Genomic DNA, 10,481 nt, shown 5'->3' with positions numbered 1-10,481 from the left:
TATGTTTTATTTTGAGACAGGGTCTTGCTAAGTCCTTATGGCCTTGCTAAATTGTTGAGGTTGATCTCCAACTTGCAATCCTTTTGCTTCAACCTCCTGAGTAATATACAAGTAATAATATCTGGCCCAGATACACTTTAGAATTTGGAAACATTTGTGTTTTAGAGAGAAAACAAATTGCTTTTATACCCAGAAGTAACTGGAGTTGTAAAATATAAAAATTTATTAGTAAAATTTATAAGTAAATTGGATAATTCTGAAATCAGTTTTTGTATTTATGCATGTAATAAAATTTTAAAATGAAGTATAATATCTAATGTAGACATTGATAAATATGGGCTCTATTTTTAAGGAAATCTTTCAGTAAAATTCTAAACATACATAGATTTGAACATGTCAAATACTTGTACTTATACATTGAGTAAATGCAGATTAATACTCTTTTTTTGAAAAGTGTATGTTAATATTGACTTTGCTGGACATTTGATGATGATCCACAGAATTACAGAATTAAAGAATTTGTAATTTTGTAATTACAGAATTCTCATATAATAAACTATTGTAAGATCTGATAGCTCTAAAAATATACATATATTCATTTAAAACAATATTCAGTATAAGAACCTAAAAAATAAAGTAAAATAGGTCAAAATCCTTAATTACATACTACAGATATAAGCAATTTTATTTTTTTTCTGTTACAGTAATAATTTGATGATCTGTCTTTACTCTTTTTCAATCTCTATTCTTCCTTCTCTTTCAGAATTCTGAACATGAGTATTATAATCCATTTTATATTTTTATGCTCATTTTTGAAATAAAAGGTTTCATATATAACATTCTTCATTTAATTTTTATATAGTTCATTAGACTGATGACCTTTAACCATAACCATTATACTAAGCCTTATCCCTTTTCAATTTGTTTGACACTGTTTCTAAATGGCATCAGGATCCCAACCCAGGAACTCCTGGGACCAAATTCTGAAGGAGTTGCTTGCTCCTTTTGAAAGAAGAGTCAACTCATTTACCCAAGCTTCATTTTCCCATCTCTAAAGTGTAGATAATAATTTTCTTGAATATCTGAAGTAGGATCAGTTGAGATGATGCAAGTAAGCATTTTTGTGTAACTGCTGAGCTAACTCAAGAAAAATTAGGGTGGTAAAATGATGGCTGTTAGATTGCTAATGTTTTGTCATTTATTTTATGTATTTGTTTCTTTTAAAAAATAGTTTCTCATATTTTATGATTTTTTCTCTTATAAACAGAGTTTAACTTTTAATTCTATGATTTCCTGTTGTTTATAAAATTGCATTTTCAACATAGTATTTAATAAAATTATGTTTTCTGGAAATCTTACTTTTAAAGGACTGATTTAGAGAAAATGAAAATTAAGATTTACAGACTGTGCATTTTGCCTACTTTTGTGTATGCCACATAATTTTCTATAAAGAACTCTATGAAAATGCCTTAAATAAATGGGAGGTAATTTCTTGTTATTCAATAAAAAATAAATTTTATAAAAACACAATACTATTTAAAATATTCTAGCTTTAAAACATGTGACTTTATGGTATGAACACTTACTTCCACACCATTTCCATGCTACTCCTCTCCTTTCAATCTCTTTTCCCTGTCTGACATTTTATTCCAGATGAATTATTCAATTATGTCAAATTACAGAAAAATTTATTGATATTTTAAAACTTCACATAAAAAATTTTAATCCACTCAAGTTTTTAAATAATTAAATTAACTTGAATTATTACAGTGGTGACCTAAAGATGTTGTTATACTTATACCTATGTATTTATCTTTTAAATTTTTTAAAATTTGTTCTAGTTAGATATACATGATAGCAGAATGCATTTCAATTCATTGTACACAAATGTAGCACAACTTTTAATTTCTTTGGTTGTACACAATGTATTTGTACCACATGTGTAATCATACATGTACCTAGGGTAATGATGTTCATCTCATTCCACCATTGTTCCTGCCCCCATGTTCTCTCCTCTTCTCTCTCTCCCTTTTGCAAAATCAAAGTTCCTCCATGTACCCCCACCCCCATTATGCATCAGCACCCACTTATCAGAAAGAACCTTCAGCCTTTGGCTTTTGGGGGGTTTGGCTTACTTTGTTTAGCATGATATTCTCCAACTCCATCTATTTACCTGCAAATGCCATAATTATATTCTCTTTTAATGCTGAGTAATATTCAATTGTGTATATGTACCACAGTTCCTTTATCCTTTAATCTGTTGAAGGGCATCTAAGTTGGTTCCACAGTTTATTGTGAATTGAGCTGCTATGAACATTGATGTGACTGCGTCACTATAGTATGCTGATTTTTAAGTCCTTTGGGTATAGACTAAGAAGTGGGATAGCTGGGTCAAATGGGGTTCCATTCCAAGTTTTCTAAGGAATCTCCATACTGCTTTACATAGTGGTTGCACCAATTTGCAGTCCCCCCAGCATCCTCACCAACACTTATTATTGCTTGTATTCTTTATAATTGCCATTCTAAGTGGAGTGAGATGAAAATGTAGTTTTAATTTGCATTTAATTTACATGAACATTTTTTCATATATTTTTGTATATTTTCATATATTTGCATGAACATTTTTTCATATATTTGTTGATCAATTGTATATCTTCTTCTGAGAAGTGTCTGTTCAGTTCCTTAGCCCACTTATTGATTGGGTTATCTATATTTTTAGCGTTAAGTTTTTTGAGTACTTTTATATATCTTGGAGATTAGTGTTCTATCTGATGTGTGTGTAGTAAAGATGTTCTCCCACTCTTTGGGTACCCTCTTCACATTATTGATTGTTTCCTCTGCTGAGAAGAAGCTTTTTAGTTTGAATCCATCCCATGTATTAATTTGTGGTTTTATTTCTTGCATTTTAGGAGTATGGTTAAGGAAGTCAGAACTTAATCTGACATAATGAAGATTTGGGCCTACTTTTTTTTCTAATAGGTACAGGGTCTCTGATCTAATTCCTAGGTCTTTGATCCACTTTGAGTTGTGTTTTGTGTATGGTGAGACATAGGTGTTTAATTTCATTTTGCTGCATATGGATTTTCAGTTTTCCCAGCACCTAGTTAAGAGTGCTATCTTTTATCCAATGTATGTTTTCAGTACCTTTGTCTAGTGTGAGATAACTATATTTATGTGGGTGTGTCTCTGTGTCTTCTATTCTGTACCCTTGCTGGGTCACCTCTTTCTTTTCTCCTATTAACAGCCAACTTCTCCTACTCTATAAGTACCTCTCCTGCCTCTCTCCTGCCTCTGTAACAAGATGGTGGCTATTAGCACACCTAGCAGGGATACCTGTTGTGTAACCAAGCCTACAGGGACCTTGGTGATGATCTTCTGGGTCCTGGCTATTGTCCCTAGATGCAAGTGGCCACATCTATAGTTGGTGGCAGGGTGGAGACAAACCTGTAAATGTTGAGTTTCCAGTCACTGGGCAGTGTCCCAAGATAAAATCTGCCGCAACTAAAGATGATGGTGGCAGCAGTGGGGGTAACGTAAGATGGTCACCCTAGAGTGTGGTGACCACTTTTAGAGATGAGACTGAATGCACAAGCTGAATGATTGCTTTGGGCAGACTGTTTGGAGATGTAGTGCTGGAGTGTGTGGCTTGACCCTCAGCCAGTGGGCCATCCTGTGCCTGGGCTTGGGCTCCATGCTGGTTGGTGGTGCTGTCCTTCCTGGGCCTGCCTGGTCTCTATACAAATTGATGGGACTGTCCTGGGCCTGCCTGGTTTCCACAGGGGTGGGCAAAATTGTACTAAGCCTGCTTTGGCTCAGAGGGGATCCGTGGGGCTATCTGGGCCTGACTGGGCTCCGTGGAGATGTTCTGGGCTGTCCTAGGCCCACCTGGTCTCCAAGGGGGTTGGCAAGACTGTCCTAGGCCAGCCTGGGCTTTCCTTGTTTTCCCACAGATTGACTGGACTGTCCTAGGCCTGCCTGGTCTCCTGTATTTGTTTTTAATTGCTATTATATTTGGAATTCCTTTTTAATGTTTTTATTAGTGCATTGTAGTTATATATAATAGTGGGCTTCATTTTAACATGTAAATAGAATTCTTAATTTCCATTCAGAAGTTTTATGATCTCAGAGACAGAAGTATCAATCATACTTTTTTATGTGTGTGACATAACAAAAATCAATGCAAAGACATTCTCTTATTTTGTGTTACAATATTTTTATTCTTCATGAACCTCTTATCTTCCTTTCTTACTTAGCTTCCCAAAACAGCAAAATATCAGTATACAAGATCAACATACAAAAGTTAATAACTTTCCTATATACCAATAATAAATCTGCAAGAAAGAAATCAGGAAAATGATCACATTCACAACAATCTCAAAAAGAAAAAAAGTGAAGAAAGAAATTTCATAATATATTAGAAGATGGAAAGGCCTCCTATGTCCTTGGATGGGGAAAATGTATGGTTATACTACCATTATTGTTACACAGATTCAATAAAATCCCCATCAAAATACCAATGACATTCTTCCAAGTAGAGTTTGAAAACAGTTATTGAATGAGAATTCTATAACATATATCTTTAAAAAAATGTTTTGTAGTTGGAGATGGACATGATACCTTTATTTTATTTATCTATTTTTATATAGTGCTAAGGATCCAACCCAGTGCCTCACACATGTTAGGCAAGCATTCTACCATTGAACCACAATCCCAGCCCCTATAACATCTCTTTTTTTGTTATTAGTTGTTCAAGACAATACAATGATCTTGACATATTTTACATCTATGTTAAAAATCAAGTGAATTTTTTTTTTTTCTATTAGGTGCAGGGTCTCTGACAACAGTAACAAAAATAATGTGAAATTTGTATGACTATATGTAATCAGTGAATATATTCCTGGAAAACATATTATTGAGAAATTCATAAGCTTTGTAACAAAAATAACAATATCAGAAATTTCAACATGTCACATAACTATATTTCAAATTAGTAAGGAAATATATCATTTAATGGGTCAAATGATGATACATCAAAATAATGACAATATTAGATTTCTGACTTACCAGTTTAACTAAAATGTACATGAGATGGTTAAATATATGAGGATTTCACTGCAAACAATGAATCTCACAGAATAGGGATAAACTATAGACAAATACTTTTAAAAAAGGTATTCTTAAGGCAGATTAAAGGCCATAGTGATGTGTAATTTTTTTTACCCAGCTGATTAGAAAACAAAAATAATCACTGAATTGGAATGACTGGGGAGACTCTTATTCACTGACATGATGGGAAATAGATTTTTTAACTCCTTAAAATATAAAATTATGACTCATACTATGAAAATTTTGTTATTAAATATATAATAATGTATTCATATTATTAATTATAAAACATATCTAATTATAAAAATATTTTATTTCAGAAATTTATAATCTATGGTAAAATTATAAACAAATCTAATGTATATAAATGTGGAATATATTCAAATAATTTGGTCTACCCTTATAATGGAATATTTGTGAGACACTAATGTTATGGTTAATAAATTACTGACATCGAAAAAGTTTATATTTGTTAGTGAAAATAACTGGTTACAAAAGAGACAACTGTTACAAAATAATTTTAAAATTGTTTACCCAATTATGTAGCTAATTTTTAACAGCAATGACAATGACTTCACCCACAGCACCATAACAATGAACAGAAGGACATATACAACTGAGAATTCTGAATATGGATAAGAGAATTTGTCTGACAGGAAAAACAAACAATGTCCCATGGAGAAATGCCTTCTTTTATGTGTCTCCCTTGAGAGAGCAAAGTTCTGGACACTAAGCAACTCCATGATAATTAGAAACTTGGAAATACAGATCCCAAAGTCTTGAGAGAATCCATATCCTATATATTTTTCATTTATTCTAATCTGATTTTCTAAGGGAAAATTGCTCAAGCCATATTTTCTTTCACCTGGGTATTGGGCAGTGATATTCACTCCAGGAGAGAAACTCAGTTATGCCAGAGTCATGTCAACAGTGATATTCTCTACATGTGGATGAATGTGAAAAAGAGAGAGTGATGTCCTAGGGAATGTGAGTTACCCTCTACCTGTCTCATATCACCACATCTTTGTCCAGTAACTACTGTCATCACCAACTTAGTCAGCTATTTCTCTGAGTTACTGTCTCTCCCTTCAGGAGTCCTTTTGGAGGTCTGTCCTCTGCATATTCATTAAAAATAATTGTGCTCATACCACAAGAACAATCAGAAAAAGGTGTAGGGGGGAATAAAGTTCTTGGTCTTTTTGCCAAAAGTAAAAGAATTTTCTTATAAGTAATACAGTAAAAGTTATAGACAACACTTTTATAATTTAAGGTCTTTTATTATTTTTTTTCTTGCTTTATAGCATTGGCTGGAACTTCTGGTACAGTATTTGAAGTGATGGTAACATGAATTTTTGTCTCATTCCTGATATGAAACTTTTCATATTTACACATTGAATCTGAACTTTTATTTTAGTGATTTTATAGTTCCTCTTTATTAAGTAAAGTAATTCCTCTTGTATTACTAGTTTGCATGGAATTATTTTTTTTTTTAATCATGATTGGGAATTGAACCTATGAAGTGTAGTAGCAATTATGATGTTCTTTTCTTTCTCTAATATGGCTATTGTGTTTATTAATATTTGAATATTAATTTAGTCTTGTATCCTGAAATATATTTCATTTGATTTTGATATAGTTTCTGTTTTATTAAGATGTATATTGAGTATATACATTTATATAAATGTTCATATGTATATATATTTCAGAATTGGATTTGTTCATTTACATATGTATATATGTATTTCAAGATTTTTGGGTCTATGGAGAGGCAGCGGCCTCTGCTGCTGAGGCGGAGGCTCAAGCAGCGGCGATGGCGCCCTTCCCTGAAGAAGTGGACTTCTTCACCGTCCCGCACTGGAGGATGAAGCAGCTGGTGGGGTTCTACTGCGACAAGGGTCTTGCTAAATTGGGCTGGCCTCCAATTTGTGATCCTCCTGTTTACACCTTCCAGTTCACTGGAATTAAAGGAGTGTGCCACAACATCTGGCAGATTTCCACATTGAAAATAAATTTTGAAATAGAATTGATAACAGTGGAAGCTTTCTAAAACCAACTTTTCCAACAACAACGATTTCCGTGCTCTTCTGCAGTCTTTGTATGCTACTTTCAAGGAGTTCAAAATGCATGAACAGATTGAAAATGAATACATTATCAGTTTGCTTCAACAACGCAGCCAGACCATTTATAATGTACATTCTGACAATAAACTCTCTGAGATGTTTAGCCTCTTTGAAAAGGGATTTAAGAATGTTAAGAATGAAATGAGCAGTTAAATTATGCAAAACAGCTGAAAGAGCGATTGGAGGCTTTTACAAGAGATTTCCTTCCTCACATGAAAGAGGAGGAAGAGGTTTTTCAGCCCATGTTAATGGAATATTTCACCTATGAGGAACTTAAGGACATTAAAAAGAAAGTGATTGCACAGCATTGCTCTCAGAAGGATACCGCCGAACTCCTTAGAGGGCTTAGCCTATGGAATCAAGCTGAAGAGCGACAGAAGTTTTTCAAATATTCTGTGGATGAAAAGTCAGACATAGAAGCAGAAGTGTCACAGCACTCCACGGGTATAACCCATCTTCCTCCTGAGGTAATGCTGTCAATTTTCAGTTATCTTAATCCTCAAGAATTATGTTGATGCAGTCAAGTCAGCACTAAATGGTCTCAACTGGCAAAAACGGGATCACTTTGGAAACATCTTAACCCTGTTCATTGGGCCAGAGGTGACTGGTATAGTGGTCCTGCTACTGAACTTGATACTGAGCCTGATGAGGAATGGGTGAAAAGTAGGAAAGATGAAAGTCGTGCTTTTCAGGAGTGGGATGAAGATGCTGATATAGATGAATCTGAAGAGTCTGCAGAAGAATTGATTGCTATCAGCATTGCACAGATGGAAAAACGTTTACTCCATGGCTTGATTCATAATGTTCTTCCATATGTTGGTACTTCCGTAAAAACTTTAGTATTAGCATACAGTTCTGCAGTTTCCAGCAAAATGGTTAGGCAGATTTTAGAACTTTGTCCTAACGTGGAGCATCTGGATCTTACCCAAACTGACATTTCAGATTCTGCATTTGACAGTTGGTCTTGGCTTGATTGTTGCCAGAGTCTTAGGCATCTTGATCTGTCTGGATGTGAGAAAATCACAGATGTGGCTCTAGAGAAGATTTCCAGAGGTCTTGGAATTCTGACATCTCATCAAAGTGGCTTTTTAAAAACTTCTGCAAGCAAAATTACTTCGACTACATGGAAAAATAAAGACATAACCATGCAGTCCACCAAGCGGTATGCCTGTTTGCAAAGTTTAACTGACAAAGGCATTGGAGAAGAAATAGATAACGAACACACCTGGACTAAGTCTGTTTCTTCTGAAAGTTTATCTTCTCCTTATGTGTGGATGTTAGATGCTGAAGATTTGGCCGATATTGAAGATGCTGTAGAATGGAGACATAGAAATGTTGAAAGTCTCTGTGTAATGGAAACAGCATCCAACTTTGGTTGTTCTTCAACTGCTTGTTATAGTAAGGATATTGTTGGACTAAGGAATAGTGTCTGTTGGCAGCAGCATTGTGCTTCTCCAGCTTTTGCGTATTGTGGTCATTCATTCTGTTGCACAGGAACAGCCCTAAGAACTATGTCAGCACTCCCAGAGTCTTCTGCAATGTGTAGAAAATCATCAAGGACTACATTGCCTAGGGGAAAGGACATAATTTACCTTGGGAGTGAAAAACCTGATCAAGAGACTGGCCGTGTACTTTTGTTTCTCAGTCTTTCTGGATGTTATCAGATATCACAGACCATGGTCTCAGGGTTTTGACTCTGGGAGGAGGGCTGCCTTACTTGGAGCACCTTAATCTCTCTGGCTGTCTTACTGTAACTGGTGCAGGCCTTCAGGATTTGGTCTCAGCATGTCCTTCTCTAAATGATGAATACTTTTACTACTGTGACAACATTAACGGTCCTCATGCTGACATCGCCATTGGATGCCAGAACTTGCAGTGTGGTTTTCGAGCCTGCTGCTGCTCTGGCGAATGACCCTTGACTTCTGACCTTTGTCTACTTCATTTAGCTGAGCAGGCTTCCTTTCATGCACTTTACTTATAGCACATTTATTGTGTTAACCATCCCTTTTGATTGTGTCTTGTTTTGGCCCCGTTTATCACAACTTCAGAAATCTTAATTTACCAGTGAATTGTACAGTGTTTCTCTTGCAAAATACATTTTTGTTTTAGAAAGGGGTTAGGTTTTTTCATAAGGGTTAGAGCAGTCTTATTTGATTTCTTTTAAGTTGAATGCTTTGAAAAGAATGTCACTAATGCTATGCCATTTAAAGTATTTTTTAGGTTATTTTGAGTTTTAAAGTCACTGGGGTTATCGCTTCATAGAAACACTGTACTAAGCTCTGCATATCTTTTCAGATACACATTTCTGAAATTTTATTTTCAAAGACCACACTTTTTGGAAATGAATCTCTCTTCTGTAACATTTTTGTTTATTTGAACAATTATCCAAGGGCCAATTCAAACATACCCACATAGGAGATTCTTTAAGGTTGTAGAATAAATTGGCTTTTTGGTGTTAGCTCAGTGAGCTAGAAGAGCACCAGTCTATTTGTATTTGCTTTCTTGCAAGACCCCTGGTTCCTACTGCTGCCCATATATTGTCAAATTTGGGAGGGATTTTTAAAAATTCCACAATCGTTTAAAGAAATGTATAAATAAAATCTACTTTGAGGATTTTACCAAGTTAAAAAAAAAGATTTTTGCATTTATATTCATGAATCAGAATAACCTGCAATTTTCCTTCCTAGTACATTCTTTCTCAAGTGTTAGTCAAAGTTATTCTTTCCTTGTAGAGGAAATGGAGAAGGGCTACCTTTTTCTTTCTTTGAAGGAATTTGTAGAGATTGTGATAGTTTCTTCCCTATTTATTAGAATTCACCAGCAAAATCTGGACTTGGTGTTTCCTTTTTGGAAAGATTTTAAATAACAACTTCAGCTTTCCATACAGATTATCAAACTATTCAAATGTTTCTTTTACCTAGAGATTTGTTTAATTATTTTTGGATTGAGATAATTCACAAAATTTCACCTAAACTGTTAAATTCATTGGTAAAAATTTCTTGTAATTATACCTTTTAATTTTTGACACTGATAGTGTATATAATATTACTTTTTAATTTGGCAATGTTCATCTTGCTGAGTTTATCACTTTCAAATAATTGTTTTAGCTGTGTTGAATTTTTTCTATTGCACTTTTATGTTTATTTTTAGTATTCACTCATTCATTTATTTAGCTTCTTGAAATAAAATATAGACTTTTAAATTTTATTTCATTTTTAATTAGTGCATGATAATTGTGTGTGTTTATGGGTACAC

At 34.2% G+C, this 10,481-nt stretch overlaps 1 pseudogene; it reads left to right on the top strand.

Annotated features, from left to right (window-relative positions):
* Positions 1-7,124: 7,124 nt before the first annotated feature.
* On the top strand, positions 7,125-9,367 carry LOC114080037 (F-box/LRR-repeat protein 5 pseudogene; annotated as a pseudogene).
* Positions 9,368-10,481: the final 1,114 nt, after the last annotated feature.

The sequence above is a fragment of the Marmota flaviventris genome, chromosome 6 (assembly GCF_047511675.1).
Source record: "Marmota flaviventris isolate mMarFla1 chromosome 6, mMarFla1.hap1, whole genome shotgun sequence".
In the NCBI taxonomy this organism is placed as follows: Eukaryota; Metazoa; Chordata; class Mammalia; order Rodentia; family Sciuridae; genus Marmota; species Marmota flaviventris.
This window is presented reverse-complemented; position numbering and strand designations above follow the sequence as displayed.